The 20,412-nt window shown below is 37.8% G+C and overlaps 28 non-coding genes across 28 annotated transcripts; all 28 read left to right on the plus strand.

The window, feature by feature from the left end:
- The first annotated feature begins 326 nt into the window (after positions 1 to 326).
- Positions 327 to 436, plus strand: trnal-caa (transfer RNA leucine (anticodon CAA)). The gene is made up of 2 exons: positions 327 to 364; positions 391 to 436. It is a non-coding gene; the product is annotated as a tRNA-Leu (tRNA).
- A 219-nt stretch (positions 437 to 655) lies between these two features.
- On the plus strand, positions 656 to 765 carry trnal-caa (transfer RNA leucine (anticodon CAA)). Its single transcript has 2 exons — positions 656 to 693; positions 720 to 765. It is a non-coding gene; the product is annotated as a tRNA-Leu (tRNA).
- Positions 766 to 1,552: 787 nt separating this feature from the next.
- Positions 1,553 to 1,662, plus strand: trnal-caa (transfer RNA leucine (anticodon CAA)). The gene is made up of 2 exons: positions 1,553 to 1,590; positions 1,617 to 1,662. It is a non-coding gene; the product is annotated as a tRNA-Leu (tRNA).
- Positions 1,663 to 1,882: 220 nt separating this feature from the next.
- trnal-caa (transfer RNA leucine (anticodon CAA)) lies at positions 1,883 to 1,992 on the plus strand. The gene is made up of 2 exons: positions 1,883 to 1,920; positions 1,947 to 1,992. It is a non-coding gene; the product is annotated as a tRNA-Leu (tRNA).
- Positions 1,993 to 2,212: 220 nt separating this feature from the next.
- On the plus strand, positions 2,213 to 2,322 carry trnal-caa (transfer RNA leucine (anticodon CAA)). The gene is made up of 2 exons: positions 2,213 to 2,250; positions 2,277 to 2,322. It is a non-coding gene; the product is annotated as a tRNA-Leu (tRNA).
- A 549-nt stretch (positions 2,323 to 2,871) lies between these two features.
- Positions 2,872 to 2,981, plus strand: trnal-caa (transfer RNA leucine (anticodon CAA)). Its single transcript has 2 exons — positions 2,872 to 2,909; positions 2,936 to 2,981. It is a non-coding gene; the product is annotated as a tRNA-Leu (tRNA).
- A 549-nt stretch (positions 2,982 to 3,530) lies between these two features.
- trnal-caa (transfer RNA leucine (anticodon CAA)) lies at positions 3,531 to 3,640 on the plus strand. Its single transcript has 2 exons — positions 3,531 to 3,568; positions 3,595 to 3,640. It is a non-coding gene; the product is annotated as a tRNA-Leu (tRNA).
- A 220-nt stretch (positions 3,641 to 3,860) lies between these two features.
- On the plus strand, positions 3,861 to 3,970 carry trnal-caa (transfer RNA leucine (anticodon CAA)). Its single transcript has 2 exons — positions 3,861 to 3,898; positions 3,925 to 3,970. It is a non-coding gene; the product is annotated as a tRNA-Leu (tRNA).
- Positions 3,971 to 4,519: 549 nt separating this feature from the next.
- Positions 4,520 to 4,629, plus strand: trnal-caa (transfer RNA leucine (anticodon CAA)). The gene is made up of 2 exons: positions 4,520 to 4,557; positions 4,584 to 4,629. It is a non-coding gene; the product is annotated as a tRNA-Leu (tRNA).
- Positions 4,630 to 4,849: 220 nt separating this feature from the next.
- On the plus strand, positions 4,850 to 4,959 carry trnal-caa (transfer RNA leucine (anticodon CAA)). Its single transcript has 2 exons — positions 4,850 to 4,887; positions 4,914 to 4,959. It is a non-coding gene; the product is annotated as a tRNA-Leu (tRNA).
- Positions 4,960 to 5,179: 220 nt separating this feature from the next.
- Positions 5,180 to 5,289, plus strand: trnal-caa (transfer RNA leucine (anticodon CAA)). The gene is made up of 2 exons: positions 5,180 to 5,217; positions 5,244 to 5,289. It is a non-coding gene; the product is annotated as a tRNA-Leu (tRNA).
- Positions 5,290 to 6,077: 788 nt separating this feature from the next.
- Positions 6,078 to 6,187, plus strand: trnal-caa (transfer RNA leucine (anticodon CAA)). The gene is made up of 2 exons: positions 6,078 to 6,115; positions 6,142 to 6,187. It is a non-coding gene; the product is annotated as a tRNA-Leu (tRNA).
- A 220-nt stretch (positions 6,188 to 6,407) lies between these two features.
- trnal-caa (transfer RNA leucine (anticodon CAA)) lies at positions 6,408 to 6,517 on the plus strand. Its single transcript has 2 exons — positions 6,408 to 6,445; positions 6,472 to 6,517. It is a non-coding gene; the product is annotated as a tRNA-Leu (tRNA).
- Positions 6,518 to 7,304: 787 nt separating this feature from the next.
- On the plus strand, positions 7,305 to 7,414 carry trnal-caa (transfer RNA leucine (anticodon CAA)). Its single transcript has 2 exons — positions 7,305 to 7,342; positions 7,369 to 7,414. It is a non-coding gene; the product is annotated as a tRNA-Leu (tRNA).
- Positions 7,415 to 8,202: 788 nt separating this feature from the next.
- On the plus strand, positions 8,203 to 8,312 carry trnal-caa (transfer RNA leucine (anticodon CAA)). The gene is made up of 2 exons: positions 8,203 to 8,240; positions 8,267 to 8,312. It is a non-coding gene; the product is annotated as a tRNA-Leu (tRNA).
- A 219-nt stretch (positions 8,313 to 8,531) lies between these two features.
- Positions 8,532 to 8,641, plus strand: trnal-caa (transfer RNA leucine (anticodon CAA)). Its single transcript has 2 exons — positions 8,532 to 8,569; positions 8,596 to 8,641. It is a non-coding gene; the product is annotated as a tRNA-Leu (tRNA).
- Positions 8,642 to 9,996: 1,355 nt separating this feature from the next.
- trnal-caa (transfer RNA leucine (anticodon CAA)) lies at positions 9,997 to 10,106 on the plus strand. Its single transcript has 2 exons — positions 9,997 to 10,034; positions 10,061 to 10,106. It is a non-coding gene; the product is annotated as a tRNA-Leu (tRNA).
- A 546-nt stretch (positions 10,107 to 10,652) lies between these two features.
- On the plus strand, positions 10,653 to 10,762 carry trnal-caa (transfer RNA leucine (anticodon CAA)). Its single transcript has 2 exons — positions 10,653 to 10,690; positions 10,717 to 10,762. It is a non-coding gene; the product is annotated as a tRNA-Leu (tRNA).
- Positions 10,763 to 11,220: 458 nt separating this feature from the next.
- Positions 11,221 to 11,330, plus strand: trnal-caa (transfer RNA leucine (anticodon CAA)). The gene is made up of 2 exons: positions 11,221 to 11,258; positions 11,285 to 11,330. It is a non-coding gene; the product is annotated as a tRNA-Leu (tRNA).
- A 787-nt stretch (positions 11,331 to 12,117) lies between these two features.
- On the plus strand, positions 12,118 to 12,227 carry trnal-caa (transfer RNA leucine (anticodon CAA)). Its single transcript has 2 exons — positions 12,118 to 12,155; positions 12,182 to 12,227. It is a non-coding gene; the product is annotated as a tRNA-Leu (tRNA).
- Positions 12,228 to 13,345: 1,118 nt separating this feature from the next.
- Positions 13,346 to 13,455, plus strand: trnal-caa (transfer RNA leucine (anticodon CAA)). The gene is made up of 2 exons: positions 13,346 to 13,383; positions 13,410 to 13,455. It is a non-coding gene; the product is annotated as a tRNA-Leu (tRNA).
- A 787-nt stretch (positions 13,456 to 14,242) lies between these two features.
- Positions 14,243 to 14,352, plus strand: trnal-caa (transfer RNA leucine (anticodon CAA)). Its single transcript has 2 exons — positions 14,243 to 14,280; positions 14,307 to 14,352. It is a non-coding gene; the product is annotated as a tRNA-Leu (tRNA).
- A 787-nt stretch (positions 14,353 to 15,139) lies between these two features.
- trnal-caa (transfer RNA leucine (anticodon CAA)) lies at positions 15,140 to 15,249 on the plus strand. Its single transcript has 2 exons — positions 15,140 to 15,177; positions 15,204 to 15,249. It is a non-coding gene; the product is annotated as a tRNA-Leu (tRNA).
- A 1,118-nt stretch (positions 15,250 to 16,367) lies between these two features.
- On the plus strand, positions 16,368 to 16,477 carry trnal-caa (transfer RNA leucine (anticodon CAA)). The gene is made up of 2 exons: positions 16,368 to 16,405; positions 16,432 to 16,477. It is a non-coding gene; the product is annotated as a tRNA-Leu (tRNA).
- A 787-nt stretch (positions 16,478 to 17,264) lies between these two features.
- On the plus strand, positions 17,265 to 17,374 carry trnal-caa (transfer RNA leucine (anticodon CAA)). The gene is made up of 2 exons: positions 17,265 to 17,302; positions 17,329 to 17,374. It is a non-coding gene; the product is annotated as a tRNA-Leu (tRNA).
- A 787-nt stretch (positions 17,375 to 18,161) lies between these two features.
- trnal-caa (transfer RNA leucine (anticodon CAA)) lies at positions 18,162 to 18,271 on the plus strand. Its single transcript has 2 exons — positions 18,162 to 18,199; positions 18,226 to 18,271. It is a non-coding gene; the product is annotated as a tRNA-Leu (tRNA).
- A 1,118-nt stretch (positions 18,272 to 19,389) lies between these two features.
- trnal-caa (transfer RNA leucine (anticodon CAA)) lies at positions 19,390 to 19,499 on the plus strand. Its single transcript has 2 exons — positions 19,390 to 19,427; positions 19,454 to 19,499. It is a non-coding gene; the product is annotated as a tRNA-Leu (tRNA).
- A 787-nt stretch (positions 19,500 to 20,286) lies between these two features.
- trnal-caa (transfer RNA leucine (anticodon CAA)) lies at positions 20,287 to 20,396 on the plus strand. The gene is made up of 2 exons: positions 20,287 to 20,324; positions 20,351 to 20,396. It is a non-coding gene; the product is annotated as a tRNA-Leu (tRNA).
- The last annotated feature ends 16 nt before the right edge of the window (positions 20,397 to 20,412 follow it).

Here is a 20,412-nt window from a genome sequence, read left to right on the forward strand (position 1 = left end):
GAATGGCCGAGCGGTCTAAGGCGCCAGACTCAAGTTGATAAAACTTCCAAAAGTTGGGTTTTCTGGTCTCCCAAAGGAGGCGTGGGTTCAAATCCCACTTCTGACAAGTGTTTTTCCATCAACAAATGAATGTAGTTTTGCTGGAACTTTCAACACAAGAGCTCATTATATAGTGAGTAAATGAGAGAAAGAAAGAAACTCCTGTGACATCATAATTGAACATACTTCAACAAAGTAATTTCAGGTTTATTGCTTTTCTTGAAATCTTCAGTTTTGACTGCCTAATCATTAATAAGTCTGATTTCTAACAAGCAAAAATACCACCAGTCAGAATGGCCGAGCGGTCTAAGGCGCCAGACTCAAGTTGATAAAACTTCCAAAAGTTGGGATTTCTGGTCTCCCAAAGGAGGCGTGGGTTCAAATCCCACTTCTGACAAGTGTTTTCAATCAACAAATGAATCTAGTTTTGCTGGAACTTTCAACACAAGAGCTCATTATATAGTGAGTAAATGAGAGAAAGAAAGAAACTCCTGTGACATCATAATTGAACAAGCTTCAACAATGTAATTTCAGGTTTATTGCTTTTCTTGAAATCTTCAGTTTTGACTGCCTAATCATTAATAAGTCTGATTTCTAACAAGCAAAAATACCACCAGTCAGAATGGCCGAGGGGTCTAAGGCGCCAGACTCAAGTTGATAAAACTTCCAAAAGTTGGGATTTCTGGTCTCCCAAAGGAGGCGTGGGTTCAAATCCCACTTCTGACAAGTGTTTTCAATCAACAAATGAATCTAGTTTTGATAGAACTACAAACACAATAGCTCATTATATAATGAGTAAATGAGAGAAATAAAGAAACTCTTGTGACATTATAAGTGAACAAGGTTCAACTCCAGTCAGAATGGCCGAGCGGTCTAAGGCGCCAGACTCAAGTTGATGAAACTTCCAAAAGTAGGGGTTTCTGTTTTCCCAAAAGAGGCGTGGTTTCAAATCCCACTTCTGGCAAGTGTTTTTCCATCAACAAATGAATCTAGTTTTGCTGGAACATTCAACACAAGAGCTCATTATATAATGAGTAAATGAGAGAAAGAAAGAAACTCCTGTGACATCATAATTGAACATACTTGGACAATGTAATTTCAGGTTTATTGCTTTTCTTGAAATCTTCAGTTTTGACTGCCTAATCATTATAAGTCTGATTTCTAACAAGCAAAAACACGACCAGTCAGAATGGCCGAGGGGTCTAAGGCGCCAGACTCAAGTTGATAAAACTTCCAAAAGTTGGGTTTTCTGGTCTCCCAAAGGAGGCGTGAGTTCAAATCCCACTTCTGACAAGTGTTTTTCAATCAACAAATGATTCTAGTTTTGCTGGAACATTCAACACAAGAGCTCATTACATAGTGAGTAAATGAGAGAAAGAAAGAAACTCCTGTGACATCATAATTGAACATACTTGGACAATGTAATTTCAGGTTTATTGCTTTTCTTGAAATCTTCAGTTTTGACTGCCTAATCATTAATAAGTCTGATTTCTAACTAGCAAAAGTACCAGCAGTCAGAATGGCCGAGCGGTCTAAGGCGCCAGACTCAAGTTGATAAAACTTCCAAAAGTTGGGTTTTCTGGTCTCCCAAAGGAGGCGTGGGTTCAAATCCCACTTCTGACAAGTGTTTTTCCATCAACAAATGAATGTAGTTTTGCTGGAACTTTCAACACAAGAGCTCATTATATAGTGAGTAAATGAGAGAAAGAAAGAAACTCCTGTGACATCATAATTGAACATACTTCAACAAAATAATTTCAGGTTTATTGCTTTTCTTGAAATCTTCAGTTTTGACTGCCTAATCATTAATAAGACTGATTTCTAACAAGCAAAAATACCACCAGTCAGAATGGCCGAGCGGTCTAAGGCGCCAGACTCAAGTTGATAAAACTTCCAAAAGTTGGGTTTTCTGGTCTCCCAAAGGAGGCGTGGGTTCTAATCCCACTTCTGACAAGTGTTTTTCCATCAACAAATGAATGTAGTTTTGCTGGAACTTTCAACACAAGAGCTCATTATATAGTGAGTAAATGAGAGAAAGAAAGAAACTCCTGTGACATCATAATTGAACAAGCTTCAACAATGTAATTTCAGGTTTATTGCTTTTCTTGAAATCTTCAGTTTTGACTGCCTAATCATTAATAAGTCTGATTTCTAACAAGCAAAAATACCACCAGTCAGAATGGCCGAGCGGTCTAAGGCGCCAGACTCAAGTTGATAAAACTTCCAAAAGTTGGGATTTCTGGTCTCCCAAAGGAGGCGTGGGTTCAAATCCCACTTCTGACAAGTGTTTTCAATCAACAAATGAATCTAGTTTTGCTGGAACTTTCAACACAAGAGCTCATTATATAGTGAGTAAATGAGAGAAAGAAAGAAACTCCTGTGACATCATAATTGAACAAGCTTCAACAATGTAATTTCAGGTTTATTGCTTTTCTTGAAATCTTCAGTTTTGACTGCCTAATCATTAATAAGTCTGATTTCTAACAAGCAAAAATACCACCAGTCAGAATGGCCGAGCGGTCTAAGGCGCCAGACTCAAGTTGATAAAACTTCCAAAAGTTGTGTTTTCTGGTCTCCCAAAGGAGGCGTGAGTTCAAATCCCACTTCTGACAAGTGTTTTTCAATCAACAAATGATTCTAGTTTTGCTGGAACATTCAACACAAGAGCTCATTACATAGTGAGTAAATGAGAGAAAGAAAGAAACTCCTGTGACATCATAATTGAACAAGCTTCAACAATGTAATTTCAGGTTTATTGCTTTTCTTGAAATCTTCAGTTTTGACTGCCTAATCATTAATAAGTCTGATTTCTAACAAGCAAAAATACCACCAGTCAGAATGGCCGAGCGGTCTAAGGCGCCAGACTCAAGTTGATAAAACTTCCAAAAGTTGGGATTTCTGGTCTCCCAAAGGAGGCGTGGGTTCAAATCCCACTTCTGACAAGTGTTTTCAATCAACAAATGAATCTAGTTTTGCTGGAACTTTCAACACAAGAGCTCATTATATAGTGAGTAAATGAGAGAAAGAAAGAAACTCCTGTGACATCATAATTGAACAAGCTTCAACAATGTAATTTCAGGTTTATTGCTTTTCTTGAAATCTTCAGTTTTGACTGCCTAATCATTAATAAGTCTGATTTCTAACAAGCAAAAATACCACCAGTCAGAATGGCCGAGCGGTCTAAGGCGCCAGACTCAAGTTGATAAAACTTCCAAAAGTTGGGTTTTCTGGTCTCCCAAAGGAGGCGTGAGTTCAAATCCCACTTCTGACAAGTGTTTTTCAATCAACAAATGATTCTAGTTTTGCTGGAACATTCAACACAAGAGCTCATTACATAGTGAGTAAATGAGAGAAAGAAAGAAACTCCTGTGACATCATAATTGAACATACTTGGACAATGTAATTTCAGGTTTATTGCTTTTCTTGAAATCTTCAGTTTTGACTGCCTAATCATTAATAAGTCTGATTTCTAACTAGCAAAAGTACCAGCAGTCAGAATGGCCGAGCGGTCTAAGGCGCCAGACTCAAGTTGATAAAACTTCCAAAAGTTGGGTTTTCTGGTCTCCCAAAGGAGGCGTGGGTTCAAATCCCACTTCTGACAAGTGTTTTTCCATCAACAAATGAATGTAGTTTTGCTGGAACTTTCAACACAAGAGCTCATTATATAGTGAGTAAATGAGAGAAAGAAAGAAACTCCTGTGACATCATAATTGAACATACTTCAACAAAGTAATTTCAGGTTTATTGCTTTTCTTGAAATCTTCAGTTTTGACTGCCTAATCATTAATAAGTCTGATTTCTAACAAGCAAAAATACCACCAGTCAGAATGGCCGAGCGGTCTAAGGCGCCAGACTCAAGTTGATAAAACTTCCAAAAGTTGGGATTTCTGGTCTCCCAAAGGAGGCGTGGGTTCAAATCCCACTTCTGACAAGTGTTTTCAATCAACAAATGAATCTAGTTTTGCTGGAACTTTCAACACAAGAGCTCATTATATAGTGAGTAAATGAGAGAAAGAAAGAAACTCCTGTGACATCATAATTGAACAAGCTTCAACAATGTAATTTCAGGTTTATTGCTTTTCTTGAAATCTTCAGTTTTGACTGCCTAATCATTAATAAGTCTGATTTCTAACAAGCAAAAATACCACCAGTCAGAATGGCCGCGCGGTCTAAGGCGCCAGACTCAAGTTGATAAAACTTCCAAAAGTTGGGTTTTCTGCTCTCCCAAAGGAGGCGTGAGTTCAAATCCCACTTCTGACAAGTGTTTTTCAATCAACAAATGATTCTAGTTTTGCTGGAACATTCAACACAAGAGCTCATTACATAGTGAGTAAATGAGAGAAAGAAAGAAACTCCTGTGACATCATAATTGAACATACTTGGACAATGTAATTTCAGGTTTATTGCTTTTCTTGAAATCTTCAGTTTTGACTGCCTAATCATTAATAAGTCTGATTTCTAACTAGCAAAAGTACCAGCAGTCAGAATGGCCGAGCGGTCTAAGGCGCCAGACTCAAGTTGATAAAACTTCCAAAAGTTGGGTTTTCTGGTCTCCCAAAGGAGGCGTGGGTTCAAATCCCACTTCTGACAAGTGTTTTTCCATCAACAAATGAATGTAGTTTTGCTGGAACTTTCAACACAAGAGCTCATTATATAGTGAGTAAATGAGAGAAAGAAAGAAACTCCTGTGACATCATAATTGAACATACTTCAACAAAGTAATTTCAGGTTTATTGCTTTTCTTGAAATCTTCAGTTTTGACTGCCTAATCATTAATAAGACTGATTTCTAACAAGCAAAAATACCACCAGTCAGAATGGCCGAGCGGTCTAAGGCGCCAGACTCAAGTTGATAAAACTTCCAAAAGTTGGGTTTTCTGGTCTCCCAAAGGAGGCGTGGGTTCAAATCCCACTTCTGACAAGTGTTTTTCAATCAACAAATGATTCTAGTTTTGCTGGAACTTTCAACACAAGAGCTCATTATATAGTGAGTAAATGAGAGAAAGAAAGAAACTCCTGTGACATCATAATTGAACAAGCTTCAACAATGTAATTTCAGGTTTATTGCTTTTCTTGAAATCTTCAGTTTTGACTGCCTAATCATTAATAAGTCTGATTTCTAACAAGCAAAAATACCACCAGTCAGAATGGCCGAGCGGTCTAAGGCGCCAGACTCAAGTTGATAAAACTTCCAAAAGTTGGGATTTCTGGTCTCCCAAAGGAGGCGTGGGTTCAAATCCCACTTCTGACAAGTGTTTTCAATCAACAAATGAATCTAGTTTTGATAGAACTACAAACACAATAGCTCATTATATAATGAGTAAATGAGAGAAATAAAGAAACTCTTGTGACATTATAAGTGAACAAGGTTCAACTCCAGTCAGAATGGCCGAGCGGTCTAAGGCGCCAGACTCAAGTTGATGAAACTTCCAAAAGTAGGGGTTTCTGTTTTCCCAAAAGAGGCGTGGTTTCAAATCCCACTTCTGGCAAGTGTTTTTCCATCAACAAATGAATCTAGTTTTGCTGGAACATTCAACACAAGAGCTCATTATATAATGAGTAAATGAGAGAAAGAAAGAAACTCCTGTGACATCATAATTGAACATACTTGGACAATGTAATTTCAGGTTTATTGCTTTTCTTGAAATCTTCAGTTTTGACTGCCTAATCATTAATAAGACTGATTTCTAACAAGCAAAAATACCACCAGTCAGAATGGCCGAGCGGTCTAAGGCGCCAGACTCAAGTTGATAAAACTTCCAAAAGTTGGGTTTTCTGGTCTCCCAAAGGAGGCGTGGGTTGTAATCCCACTTCTGACAAGTGTTTTTCCATCAACAAATGAATGTAGTTTTGCTGGAACTTTCAACACAAGAGCTCATTATATAGTGAGTAAATGAGAGAAAGAAAGAAACTCCTGTGACATCATAATTGAACAAGCTTCAACAATGTAATTTCAGGTTTATTGCTTTTCTTGAAATCTTCAGTTTTGACTGCCTAATCATTAATAAGTCTGATTTCTAACAAGCAAAAATACCACCAGTCAGAATGGCCGAGCGGTCTAAGGCGCCAGACTCAAGTTGATAAAACTTCCAAAAGTTGGGATTTCTGGTCTCCCAAAGGAGGCGTGGGTTCAAATCCCACTTCTGACAAGTGTTTTTCAATCAACAAATGATTCTAGTTTTGCTGGAACTTTCAACACAAGAGCTCATTATATAGTGAGTAAATGAGAGAAAGAAAGAAACTCCTGTGACATCATAATTGAACAAGCTTCAACAATGTAATTTCAGGTTTATTGCTTTTCTTGAAATCTTCAGTTTTGACTGCCTAATCATTAATAAGTCTGATTTCTAACAAGCAAAAATACCACCAGTCAGAATGGCCGAGCGGTCTAAGGCGCCAGACTCAAGTTGATAAAACTTCCAAAAGTTGGGATTTCTGGTCTCCCAAAGGAGGCGTGGGTTCAAATCCCACTTCTGACAAGTGTTTTCAATCAACAAATGAATCTAGTTTTGATAGAACTACAAACACAATAGCTCATTATATAATGAGTAAATGAGAGAAATAAAGAAACTCTTGTGACATTATAAGTGAACAAGGTTCAACTCCAGTCAGAATGGCCGAGCGGTCTAAGGCGCCAGACTCAAGTTGATGAAACTTCCAAAAGTAGGGGTTTCTGTTTTCCCAAAAGAGGCGTGGTTTCAAATCCCACTTCTGGCAAGTGTTTTTCCATCAACAAATGAATCTAGTTTTGCTGGAACATTCAACACAAGAGCTCATTATATAATGAGTAAATGAGAGAAAGAAAGAAACTCCTGTGACATCATAATTGAACATACTTGGACAATGTAATTTCAGGTTTATTGCTTTTCTTGAAATCTTCAGTTTTGACTGCCTAATCATTAAAAGTCTGATTTCTAACAAGCAAAAATACCACCAGTCAGAATGGCCGAGCGGTCTAAGGCGCCAGACTCAAGTTGATAAAACTTCCAAAAGTTGGGTTTTCTGGTCTCCCAAAGGAGGCGTGAGTTCAAATCCCACTTCTGACAAGTGTTTTTCAATCAACAAATGATTCTAGTTTTGCTGGAACATTCAACACAAGAGCTCATTACATAGTGAGTAAATGAGAGAAAGAAAGAAACTCCTGTGACATCATAATTGAACATACTTGGACAATGTAATTTCAGGTTTATTGCTTTTCTTGAAATCTTCAGTTTTGACTGCCTAATCATTAATAAGTCTGATTTCTAACTAGCAAAAGTACCAGCAGTCAGAATGGCCGAGCGGTCTAAGGCGCCAGACTCAAGTTGATAAAACTTCCAAAAGTTGGGTTTTCTGGTCTCCCAAAGGAGGCGTGGGTTCAAATCCCACTTCTGACAAGTGTTTTTCCATCAACAAATGAATGTAGTTTTGCTGGAACTTTCAACACAAGAGCTCATTATATAGTGAGTAAATGAGAGAAAGAAAGAAACTCCTGTGACATCATAATTGAACATACTTCAACAAAGTAATTTCAGGTTTATTGCTTTTCTTGAAAGCTTCAGTTTTGACTGCCTAATCATTAATAAGACTTATTTCTAACAAGCAAAAATACCACCAGTCAGAATGGCCGAGCGGTCTAAGGCGCCAGACTCAAGTTGATAAAACTTCCAAAAGTTGGGTTTTCTGGTCTCCCAAAGGAGGCGTGAGTTCAAATCCCACTTCTGACAAGTGTTTTCAATCAACAAATGAATCTAGTTTTGATAGAACTACAAACACAATAGCTCATTATATAATGAGTAAATGAGAGAAGTAAAGAAACTCTTGTGACATTATAAGTGAACAAGGTTCAACTCCAGTCAGAATGGCCGAGCGGTCTAAGGCGCCAGACTCAAGTTGATGAAACTTCCAAAAGTAGGGGTTTCTGTTTTCCCAAAAGAGGCGTGGTTTCAAATCCCACTTCTGGCAAGTGTTTTTCCATCAACAAATGAATCTAGTTTTGCTGGAACTTTCAACACAAGAGCTCATTATATAGTGAGTAAATGAGAGAAAGAAAGAAACTCCTGTGACATCATAATTGAACAAGCTTCAACAATGTAATTTCAGGTTTATTGCTTTTCTTGAAATCTTCAGTTTTGACTGCCTAATCATTAATAAGTCTGATTTCTAACAAGCAAAAATACCACCAGTCAGAATGGCCGAGCGGTCTAAGGCGCCAGACTCAAGTTGATAAAACTTCCAAAAGTTGGGATTTCTGGTCTCCCAAAGGAGGCGTGGGTTCAAATCCCACTTCTGACAAGTGTTTTCAATCAACAAATGAATCTAGTTTTGATAGAACTACAAACACAATAGCTCATTATATAGTGAGTAAATGAGAGAAAGAAAGAAACTCCTGTGACATCATAATTGAACAAGCTTCAACAATGTAATTTCAGGTTTATTGCTTTTCTTGAAATCTTCAGTTTTGACTGCCTAATCATTAATAAGTCTGATTTCTAACAAGCAAAAATACCACCAGTCAGAATGGCCGAGGGGTCTAAGGCGCCAGACTCAAGTTGATAAAACTTCCAAAAGTTGGGATTTCTGGTCTCCCAAAGGAGGCGTGGGTTCAAATCCCACTTCTGACAAGTGTTTTCAATCAACAAATGAATCTAGTTTTGATAGAACTACAAACACAATAGCTCATTATATAATGAGTAAATGAGAGAAATAAAGAAACTCTTGTGACATTATAAGTGAACAAGGTTCAACTCCAGTCAGAATGGCCGAGCGGTCTAAGGCGCCAGACTCAAGTTGATGAAACTTCCAAAAGTAGGGGTTTCTGTTTTCCCAAAAGAGGCGTGGTTTCAAATCCCACTTCTGGCAAGTGTTTTTCCATCAACAAATGAATCTAGTTTTGCTGGAACATTCAACACAAGAGCTCATTATATAATGAGTAAATGAGAGAAAGAAAGAAACTCCTGTGACATCATAATTGAACATACTTGGACAATGTAATTTCAGGTTTATTGCTTTTCTTGAAATCTTCAGTTTTGACTGCCTAATCATTAATAAGACTGATTTCTAACAAGCAAAAATACCACCAGTCAGAATGGCCGAGCGGTCTAAGGCGCCAGACTCAAGTTGATAAAACTTCCAAAAGTTGGGTTTTCTGGTCTCCCAAAGGAGGCGTGGGTTGTAATCCCACTTCTGACAAGTGTTTTTCCATCAACAAATGAATGTAGTTTTGCTGGAACTTTCAACACAAGAGCTCATTATATAGTGAGTAAATGAGAGAAAGAAAGAAACTCCTGTGACATCATAATTGAACAAGCTTCAACAATGTAATTTCAGGTTTATTGCTTTTCTTGAAATCTTCAGTTTTGACTGCCTAATCATTAATAAGTCTGATTTCTAACAAGCAAAAATACCACCATTCAGAATGGCCGAGCGGTCTAAGGCGCCAGACTCAAGTTGATAAAACTTCCAAAAGTTGGGATTTCTGGTCTCCCAAAGGAGGCGTGGGTTCAAATCCCACTTCTGACAAGTGTTTTCAATCAACAAATGAATCTAGTTTTGATAGAACTACAAACACAATAGCTCATTATATAATGAGTAAATGAGAGAAATAAAGAAACTCTTGTGACATTATAAGTGAACAAGTTTCAACTCCAGTCAGAATGGCCGAGCGGTCTAAGGCGCCAGACTCAAGTTGATGAAACTTCCAAAAGTAGGGGTTTCTGTTTTCCCAAAAGAGGCGTGGTTTCAAATCCCACTTCTGGCAAGTGTTTTTCCATCAACAAATGAATCTAGTTTTGCTGGAACATTCAACACAAGAGCTCATTATATAATGAGTAAATGAGAGAAAGAAAGAAACTCCTGTGACATCATAATTGAACATACTTGGACAATGTAATTTCAGGTTTATTGCTTTTCTTGAAATCTTCAGTTTTGACTGCCTAATCATTATAAGTCTGATTTCTAACAAGCAAAAACACGACCAGTCAGAATGGCCGAGCGGTCTAAGGCGCCAGACTCAAGTTGATAAAACTTCCAAAAGTTGGGTTTTCTGGTCTCCCAAAGGAGGCGTGGGTTCAAATCCCACTTCTGACAAGTGTTTTTCCATCAACAAATGAATGTAGTTTTGCTGGAACTTTCAACACAAGAGCTCATTATATAGTGAGTAAATGAGAGAAAGAAACTCCTGTGACATCATAATTGTACATACTTCAACAAAGTAATTTCAGGTTTATTGCTTTTCTTGAAATCTTCAGTTTTGACTGCCTAATCATTAATAAGACTGATTTCTAACAAGCAAAAATACCACCAGTCAGAATGGCCGAGCGGTCTAAGGCGCCAGACTCAAGTTGATAAAACTTCCAAAAGTTGGGATTTCTGGTCTCCCAAAGGAGGCGTGAGTTCAAATCCCACTTCTGACAAGTGTTTTTCAATCAACAAATGATTCTAGTTTTGCTGGAACTTTCAACACAAGAGCTCATTATATAGTGAGTAAATGAGAGAAAGAAAGAAACTCCTGTGACATCATAATTGAACAAGCTTCAACAATGTAATTTCAGGTTTATTGCTTTTCTTGAAATCTTCAGTTTTGACTGCCTAATCATTAATAAGTCTGATTTCTAACAAGCAAAAATACCACCAGTCAGAATGGCCGAGCGGTCTAAGGCGCCAGACTCAAGTTGATAAAACTTCCAAAAGTTGGGATTTCTGGTCTCCCAAAGGAGGCGTGGGTTCAAATCCCACTTCTGACAAGTGTTTTCAATCAACAAATGAATCTAGTTTTGATAGAACTACAAACACAATAGCTCATTATATAATGAGTAAATGAGAGAAATAAAGAAACTCTTGTGACATTATAAGTGAACAAGGTTCAACTCCAGTCAGAATGGCCGAGCGGTCTAAGGCGCCAGACTCAAGTTGATGAAACTTCCAAAAGTAGGGGTTTCTGTTTTCCCAAAAGAGGCGTGGTTTCAAATCCCACTTCTGGCAAGTGTTTTTCCATCAACAAATGAATCTAGTTTTGCTGGAACATTCAACACAAGAGCTCATTATATAATGAGTAAATGAGAGAAAGAAAGAAACTCCTGTGACATCATAATTGAACATACTTGGACAATGTAATTTCAGGTTTATTGCTTTTCTTGAAATCTTCAGTTTTGACTGCCTAATCATTAATAAGTCTGATTTCTAACAAGCAAAAATACCACCAGTCAGAATGGCCGAGCGGTCTAAGGCGCCAGACTCAAGTTGATAAAACTTCCAAAAGTTGGGATTTCTGGTCTCCCAAAGGAGGCGTGGGTTCAAATCCCACTTCTGACAAGTGTTTTCAATCAACAAATGAATCTAGTTTTGATAGAACTACAAACACAATAGCTCATTATATAATGAGTAAATGAGAGAAATAAAGAAACTCTTGTGACATTATAAGTGAACAAGGTTCAACTCCAGTCAGAATGGCCGAGCGGTCTAAGGCGCCAGACTCAAGTTGATGAAACTTCCAAAAGTAGGGGTTTCTGTTTTCCCAAAAGAGGCGTGGTTTCAAATCCCACTTCTGGCAAGTGTTTTTCCATCAACAAATGAATCTAGTTTTGCTGGAACATTCAACACAAGAGCTCATTATATAATGAGTAAATGAGAGAAAGAAAGAAACTCCTGTGACATCATAATTGAACATACTTGGACAATGTAATTTCAGGTTTATTGCTTTTCTTGAAATCTTCAGTTTTGACTGCCTAATCATTATAAGTCTGATTTCTAACAAGCAAAAACACGACCAGTCAGAATGGCCGAGCGGTCTAAGGCGCCAGACTCAAGTTGATAAAACTTCCAAAAGTTGGGTTTTCTGGTCTCCCAAAGGAGGCGTGAGTTCAAATCCCACTTCTGACAAGTGTTTTTCAATCAACAAATGATTCTAGTTTTGCTGGAACATTCAACACAAGAGCTCATTACATAGTGAGTAAATGAGAGAAAGAAAGAAACTCCTGTGACATCATAATTGAACATACTTGGACAATGTAATTTCAGGTTTATTGCTTTTCTTGAAATCTTCAGTTTTGACTGCCTAATCATTAATAAGTCTGATTTCTAACTAGCAAAAGTACCAGCAGTCAGAATGGCCGAGCGGTCTAAGGCGCCAGACTCAAGTTGATAAAACTTCCAAAAGTTGGGTTTTCTGGTCTCCCAAAGGAGGCGTGGGTTCAAATCCCACTTCTGACAAGTGTTTTTCCATCAACAAATGAATGTAGTTTTGCTGGAACTTTCAACACAAGAGCTCATTATATAGTGAGTAAATGAGAGAAAGAAAGAAACTCCTGTGACATCATAATTGAACATACTTCAACAAAGTAATTTCAGGTTTATTGCTTTTCTTGAAATCTTCAGTTTTGACTGCCTAATCATTAATAAGACTTATTTCTAACAAGCAAAAATACCACCAGTCAGAATGGCCGAGCGGTCTAAGGCGCCAGACTCAAGTTGATAAAACTTCCAAAAGTTGGGTTTTCTGGTCTCCCAAAGGAGGCGTGAGTTCAAATCCCACTTCTGACAAGTGTTTTCAATCAACAAATGAATCTAGTTTTGATAGAACTACAAACACAATAGCTCATTATATAATGAGTAAATGAGAGAAATAAAGAAACTCTTGTGACATTATAAGTGAACAAGGTTCAACTCCAGTCAGAATGGCCGAGCGGTCTAAGGCGCCAGACTCAAGTTGATGAAACTTCCAAAAGTAGGGGTTTCTGTTTTCCCAAAAGAGGCGTGGTTTCAAATCCCACTTCTGGCAAGTGTTTTTCCATCAACAAATGAATCTAGTTTTGCTGGAACATTCAACACAAGAGCTCATTATATAATGAGTAAATGAGAGAAAGAAAGAAACTCCTGTGACATCATAATTGAACATACTTGGACAATGTAATTTCAGGTTTATTGCTTTTCTTGAAATCTTCAGTTTTGACTGCCTAATCATTAATAAGACTGATTTCTAACAAGCAAAAATACCACCAGTCAGAATGGCCGAGCGGTCTAAGGCGCCAGACTCAAGTTGATAAAACTTCCAAAAGTTGGGTTTTCTGGTCTCCCAAAGGAGGCGTGGGTTGTAATCCCACTTCTGACAAGTGTTTTTCCATCAACAAATGAATGTAGTTTTGCTGGAACTTTCAACACAAGAGCTCATTATATAGTGAGTAAATGAGAGAAAGAAAGAAACTCCTGTGACATCATAATTGAACAAGCTTCAACAATGTAATTTCAGGTTTATTGCTTTTCTTGAAATCTTCAGTTTTGACTGCCTAATCATTAATAAGTCTGATTTCTAACAAGCAAAAATACCACCAGTCAGAATGGCCGAGCGGTCTAAGGCGCCAGACTCAAGTTGATAAAACTTCCAAAAGTTGGGATTTCTGGTCTCCCAAAGGAGGCGTGGGTTCAAATCCCACTTCTGACAAGTGTTTTCAATCAACAAATGAATCTAGTTTTGCTGGAACTTTCAACACAAGAGCTCATTATATAGTGAGTAAATGAGAGAAAGAAAGAAACTCCTGTGACATCATAATTGAACAAGCTTCAACAATGTAATTTCAGGTTTATTGCTTTTCTTGAAATCTTCAGTTTTGACTGCCTAATCATTAATAAGTCTGATTTCTAACAAGCAAAAATACCACCATTCAGAATGGCCGAGCGGTCTAAGGCGCCAGACTCAAGTTGATAAAACTTCCAAAATTTGGGATTTCTGGTCTCCCAAAGGAGGCGTGGGTTCAAATCCCACTTCTGACAAGTGTTTTCAATCAACAAATGAATCTAGTTTTGATAGAACTACAAACACAATAGCTCATTATATAATGAGTAAATGAGAGAAATAAAGAAACTCTTGTGACATTATAAGTGAACAAGGTTCAACTCCAGTCAGAATGGCCGAGCGGTCTAAGGCGCCAGACTCAAGTTGATGAAACTTCCAAAAGTAGGGGTTTCTGTTTTCCCAAAAGAGGCGTGGTTTCAAATCCCACTTCTGGCAAGTGTTTTTCCATCAACAAATGAATCTAGTTTTGCTGGAACATTCAACACAAGAGCTCATTATATAATGAGTAAATGAGAGAAAGAAAGAAACTCCTGTGACATCATAATTGAACATACTTGGACAATGTAATTTCAGGTTTATTGCTTTTCTTGAAATCTTCAGTTTTGACTGCCTAATCATTAATAAGTCTGATTTCTAACAAGCAAAAATACCACCAGTCAGAATGGCCGAGCGGTCTAAGGCGCCAGACTCAAGTTGATAAAACTTCCAAAAGTTGGGATTTCTGGTCTCCCAAAGGAGGCGTGGGTTCAAATCCCACTTCTGACAAGTGTTTTCAATCAACAAATGAATCTAGTTTTGATAGAACTACAAACACAATAGCTCATTATATAATGAGTAAATGAGAGAAATAAAGAAACTCTTGTGACATTATAAGTGAACAAGGTTCAACTCCAGTCAGAATGGCCGAGCGGTCTAAGGCGCCAGACTCAAGTTGATGAAACTTCCAAAAGTAGGGGTTTCTGTTTTCCCAAAAGAGGCGTGGTTTCAAATCCCACTTCTGGCAAGTGTTTTTCCATCAACAAATGAATCTAGTTTTGCTGGAACATTCAACACAAGAGCTCATTATATAATGAGTAAATGAGAGAAAGAAAGAAACTCCTGTGACATCATAATTGAACATACTTGGACAATGTAATTTCAGGTTTATTGCTTTTCTTGAAATCTTCAGTTTTGACTGCCTAATCATTATAAGTCTGATTTCTAACAAGCAAAACCACGACCAGTCAGAATGGCCGAGCGGTCTAAGGCGCCAGACTCAAGTTGATAAAACTTCCAAAAGTTGGGTTTTCTGGTCTCCCAAAGGAGGCGTGAGTTCAAATCCCACTTCTGACAAGTGTTTTTCAATCAACAAATGATTCTAGTTTTGCTGGAACATTCAACACAAGAGCTCATTACATAGTGAGTAAATGAGAGAAAGAAAGAAACTCCTGTGACATCATAATTGAACATACTTGGACAATGTAATTTCAGGTTTATTGCTTTTCTTGAAATCTTCAGTTTTGACTGCCTAATCATTAATAAGTCTGATTTCTAACTAGCAAAAGTACCAGCAGTCAGAATGGCCGAGCGGTCTAAGGCGCCAGACTCAAGTTGATAAAACTTCCAAAAGTTGGGTTTTCTGGTCTCCCAAAGGAGGCGTGGGTTCAAATCCCACTTCTGACAAGTGTTTTTCCATCAACAAATGAATGTAGTTTTGCTGGAACTTTCAACACAAGAGCTCATTATATAGTGAGTAAATGAGAGAAAGAAAGAAACTCCTGTGACATCATAATTGAACATACTTCAACAAAGTAATTTCAGGTTTATTGCTTTTCTTGAAATCTTCAGTTTTGACTGCCTAATCATTAATAAGACTTATTTCTAACAAGCAAAAATACCACCAGTCAGAATGGCCGAGCGGTCTAAGGCGCCAGACTCAAGTTGATAAAACTTCCAAAAGTTGGGTTTTCTGGTCTCCCAAAGGAGGCGTGAGTTCAAATCCCACTTCTGACAAGTGTTTTCAATCAACAAATGAATCTAGTTTTGATAGAACTACAAACACAATAGCTCATTATATAATGAGTAAATGAGAGAAATAAAGAAACTCTTGTGACATTATAAGTGAACAAGGTTCAACTCCAGTCAGAATGGCCGAGCGGTCTAAGGCGCCAGACTCAAGTTGATGAAACTTCCAAAAGTAGGGGTTTCTGTTTTCCCAAAAGAGGCGTGGTTTCAAATCCCACTTCTGGCAAGTGTTTTTCCATCAACAAATGAATCTAGTTTTGCTGGAACATTCAACACAAGAGCTCATTATATAATGAGTAAATGAGAGAAAGAAAGAAACTCCTGTGACATCATAATTGAACATACTTGGACAATGTAATTTCAGGTTTATTGCTTTTCTTGAAATCTTCAGTTTTGACTGCCTAATCATTAATAAGACTGATTTCTAACAAGCAAAAATACCACCAGTCAGAATGGCCGAGCGGTCTAAGGCGCCAGACTCAAGTTGATAAAACTTCCAAAAGTTGGGTTTTCTGGTCTCCCAAAGGAGGCGTGGGTTGTAATCCCACTTCTGACAAGTGTTTTTCCATCAACAAATGAATGTAGTTTTGCTGGAACTTTCAACACAAGAGCTCATTATATAGTGAGTAAATGAGAGAAAGAAAGAAACTCCTGTGACATCATAATTGAACAAGCTTCAACAATGTAATTTCAGGTTTATTGCTTTTCTTGAAATCTTCAGTTTTGACTGCCTAATCATTAATAAGTCTGATTTCTAACAAGCAAAAATACCACCAGTCAGAATGGCCGAGCGGTCTAAGGCGCCAGACTCAAGTTGATAAAACTTCCAAAAGTTGGGATTTCTGGTCTCCCAAAGGAGGCGTGGGTTCAAATCCCACTTCTGACAAGTGTTTTCAATCAACAAATGAATCTAGTTTTGCTGGAACTTTCAACACAAGAGCTCATTATATAGTGAGTAAATGAGAGAAAGAAAGAAACTCCTGTGACATCATAATTGAACAAGCTTCAACAATGTAATTTCAGGTTTATTGCTTTTCTTGAAATCTTCAGTTTTGACTGCCTAATCATTAATAAGTCTGATTTCTAACAAGCAAAAATACCACCATTCAGAATGGCCGAGCGGTCTAAGGCGCCAGACTCAAGTTGATAAAACTTCCAAAATTTGGGATTTCTGGTCTCCCAAAGGAGGCGTGGGTTCAAATCCCACTTCTGACAAGTGTTTTCAATCAACAAATGAATCTAGTTTTGATAGAACTACAAACACAATAGCTCATTATATAATGAGTAAATGAGAGAAATAAAGAAACTCTTGTGACATTATAAGTGAACAAGGTTCAACTCCAGTCAGAATGGCCGAGCGGTCTAAGGCGCCAGACTCAAGTTGATGAAACTTCCAAAAGTAGGGGTTTCTGTTTTCCCAAAAGAGGCGTGGTTTCAAATCCCACTTCTGGCAAGTGTTTTTCCATCAACAAATGAATCTAGTTTTGCTGGAACATTCAACACAAGAGCTCATTATATAATGAGTAAATGAGAGAAAGAAAGAAACTCCTGTGACATCATAATTGAACATACTTGGACAATGTAATTTCAGGTTTATTGCTTTTCTTGAAATCTTCAGTTTTGACTGCCTAATCATTAATAAGTCTGATTTCTAACAAGCAAAAATACCACCAGTCAGAATGGCCGAGCGGTCTAAGGCGCCAGACTCAAGTTGATAAAACTTCCAAAAGTTGGGATTTCTGGTCTCCCAAAGGAGGCGTGGGTTCAAATCCCACTTCTGACAAGTGTTTTCAATCAACAAATGAATCTAGTTTTGATAGAACTACAAACACAATAGCTCATTATATAATGAGTAAATGAGAGAAATAAAGAAACTCTTGTGACATTATAAGTGAACAAGGTTCAACTCCAGTCAGAATGGCCGAGCGGTCTAAGGCGCCAGACTCAAGTTGATGAAACTTCCAAAAGTAGGGGTTTCTGTTTTCCCAAAAGAGGCGTGGTTTCAAATCCCACTTCTGGCAAGTGTTTTTCCATCAACAAATGAATCTAGTTTTGCTGGAACATTCAACACAAGAGCTCATTATATAATGAGTAAATGAGAGAAAGAAAGAAACTCCTGTGACATCATAATTGAACATACTTGGACAATGTAATTTCAGGTTTATTGCTTTTCTTGAAATCTTCAGTTTTGACTGCCTAATCATTATAAGTCTGATTTCTAACAAGCAAAACCACGACCAGTCAGAATGGCCGAGCGGTCTAAGGCGCCAGACTCAAGTTGATAAAACTTCCAAAAGTTGGGTTTTCTGGTCTCCCAAAGGAGGCGTGAGTTCAAATCCCACTTCTGACAAGTGTTTTTCAATCAACAAATGATTCTAGTTTTGCTGGAACATTCAACACAAGAGCTCATTACATAGTGAGTAAATGAGAGAAAGAAAGAAACTCCTGTGACATCATAATTGAACATACTTGGACAATGTAATTTCAGGTTTATTGCTTTTCTTGAAATCTTCAGTTTTGACTGCCTAATCATTAATAAGTCTGATTTCTAACTAGCAAAAGTACCAGCAGTCAGAATGGCCGAGCGGTCTAAGGCGCCAGACTCAAGTTGATAAAACTTCCAAAAGTTGGGTTTTCTGGTCTCCCAAAGGAGGCGTGGGTTCAAATCCCACTTCTGACAAGTGTTTTTCCATCAACAAATGAATGTAGTTTTGCTGGAACTTTCAACACAAGAGCTCATTATATAGTGAGTAAATGAGAGAAAGAAAGAAACTCCTGTGACATCATAATTGAACATACTTCAACAAAGTAATTTCAGGTTTATTGCTTTTCTTGAAATCTTCAGTTTTGACTGCCTAATCATTAATAAGACTTATTTCTAACAAGCAAAAATACCACCAGTCAGAATGGCCGAGCGGTCTAAGGCGCCAGACTCAAGTTGATAAAACTTCCAAAAGTTGGGTTTTCTGGTCTCCCAAAGGAGGCGTGAGTTCAAATCCCACTTCTGACAAGTGTTTTCAATCAACAAATGAATCTAGTTTTGATAGAACTACAAACACAATAGCTCATTATATAATGAGTAAATGAGAGAAATAAAGAAACTCTTGTGACATTATAAGTGAACAAGGTTCAACTCCAGTCAGAATGGCCGAGCGGTCTAAGGCGCCAGACTCAAGTTGATGAAACTTCCAAAAGTAGGGGTTTCTGTTTTCCCAAAAGAGGCGTGGTTTCAAATCCCACTTCTGGCAAGTGTTTTTCCATCAACAAATGAATCTAGTTTTGCTGGAACATTCAACACAAGAGCTCATTATATAATGAGTAAATGAGAGAAAGAAAGAAACTCCTGTGACATCATAATTGAACATACTTGGACAATGTAATTTCAGGTTTATTGCTTTTCTTGAAATCTTCAGTTTTGACTGCCTAATCATTATAAGTCTGATTTCTAACAAGCAAAACCACGACCAGTCAGAATGGCCGAGCGGTCTAAGGCGCCAGACTCAAGTTGATAAAACTTCCAAAAGTTGGGTTTTTCTGGTCTCCCAAAGGAGGCGTGAGTTCAAATCCCACTTCTGACAAGTGTTTTTCAATCAACAAATGATTCTAGTTTTGCTGGAACATTCAACACAAGAGCTCATTACATAGTGAGTAAATGAGAGAAAGAAAGAAACTCCTGTGACATCATAATTGAACATACTTGGACAATGTAATTTCAGGTTTATTGCTTTTCTTGAAATCTTCAGTTTTGACTGCCTAATCATTAATAAGTCTGATTTCTAACTAGCAAAAGTACCAGCAGTCAGAATGGCCGAGCGGTCTAAGGCGCCAGACTCAAGTTGATAAAACTTCCAAAAGTTGGGTTTTCTGGTCTCCCAAAGGAGGCGTGGGTTCAAATCCCACTTCTGACAAGTGTTTTTCCATCAACAAATGAATGTAGTTTTGCTGGAACTTTCAACACAAGAGCTCATTATATAGTGAGTAAATGAGAGAAAGAAAGAAACTCCTGTGACATCATAATTGAACATACTTCAACAAAGTAATTTCAGGTTTATTGCTTTTCTTGAAATCTTCAGTTTTGACTGCCTAATCATTAATAAGACTTATTTCTAACAAGCAAAAATACCACCAGTCAGAATGGCCGAGCGGTCTAAGGCGCCAGACTCAAGTTGATAAAACTTCCAAAAGTTGGGTTTTCTGGTCTCCCAAAGGAGGCGTGAGTTCAAATCCCACTTCTGACAAGTGTTTTCAATCAACAAATGAATCTAGTTTTGATAGAACTACAAACACAATAGCTCATTATATAATGAGTAAATGAGAGAAATAAAGAAACTCTTGTGACATTATAAGTGAACAAGGTTCAACTCCAGTCAGAATGGCCGAGCGGTCTAAGGCGCCAGACTCAAGTTGATGAACTTCCAAAAGTAGGGGTTTCTGTTTTCCCAAAAGAGGCGTGGTTTCAAATCCCACTTCTGGCAAGTGTTTTTCCATCAACAAATGAATCTAGTTTTGCTGGAACTTTCAACACAAGAGCTCATTATATAGTGAGTAAATGAGAGAAAGAAAGAAACTCCTGTGACATCATAATTGAACAAGCTTCAACAATGTAATTTCAGGTTTATTGCTTTTCTTGAAATCTTCAGTTTTGACTGCCTAATCATTAATAAGTCTGATTTCTAACAAGCAAAAATACCACCAGTCAGAATGGCCGAGCGGTCTAAGGCGCCAGACTCAAGTTGATAAAACTTCCAAAAGTTGGGATTTCTGGTCTCCCAAAGGAGGCGTGGGTTCAAATCCCACTTCTGACAAGTGTTTTCAATCAAC

This window comes from Brachyhypopomus gauderio, unplaced genomic scaffold (assembly GCF_052324685.1).
Source record: "Brachyhypopomus gauderio isolate BG-103 unplaced genomic scaffold, BGAUD_0.2 sc57, whole genome shotgun sequence".
Lineage (NCBI taxonomy): Eukaryota > Metazoa > Chordata > Actinopteri > Gymnotiformes > Hypopomidae > Brachyhypopomus > Brachyhypopomus gauderio.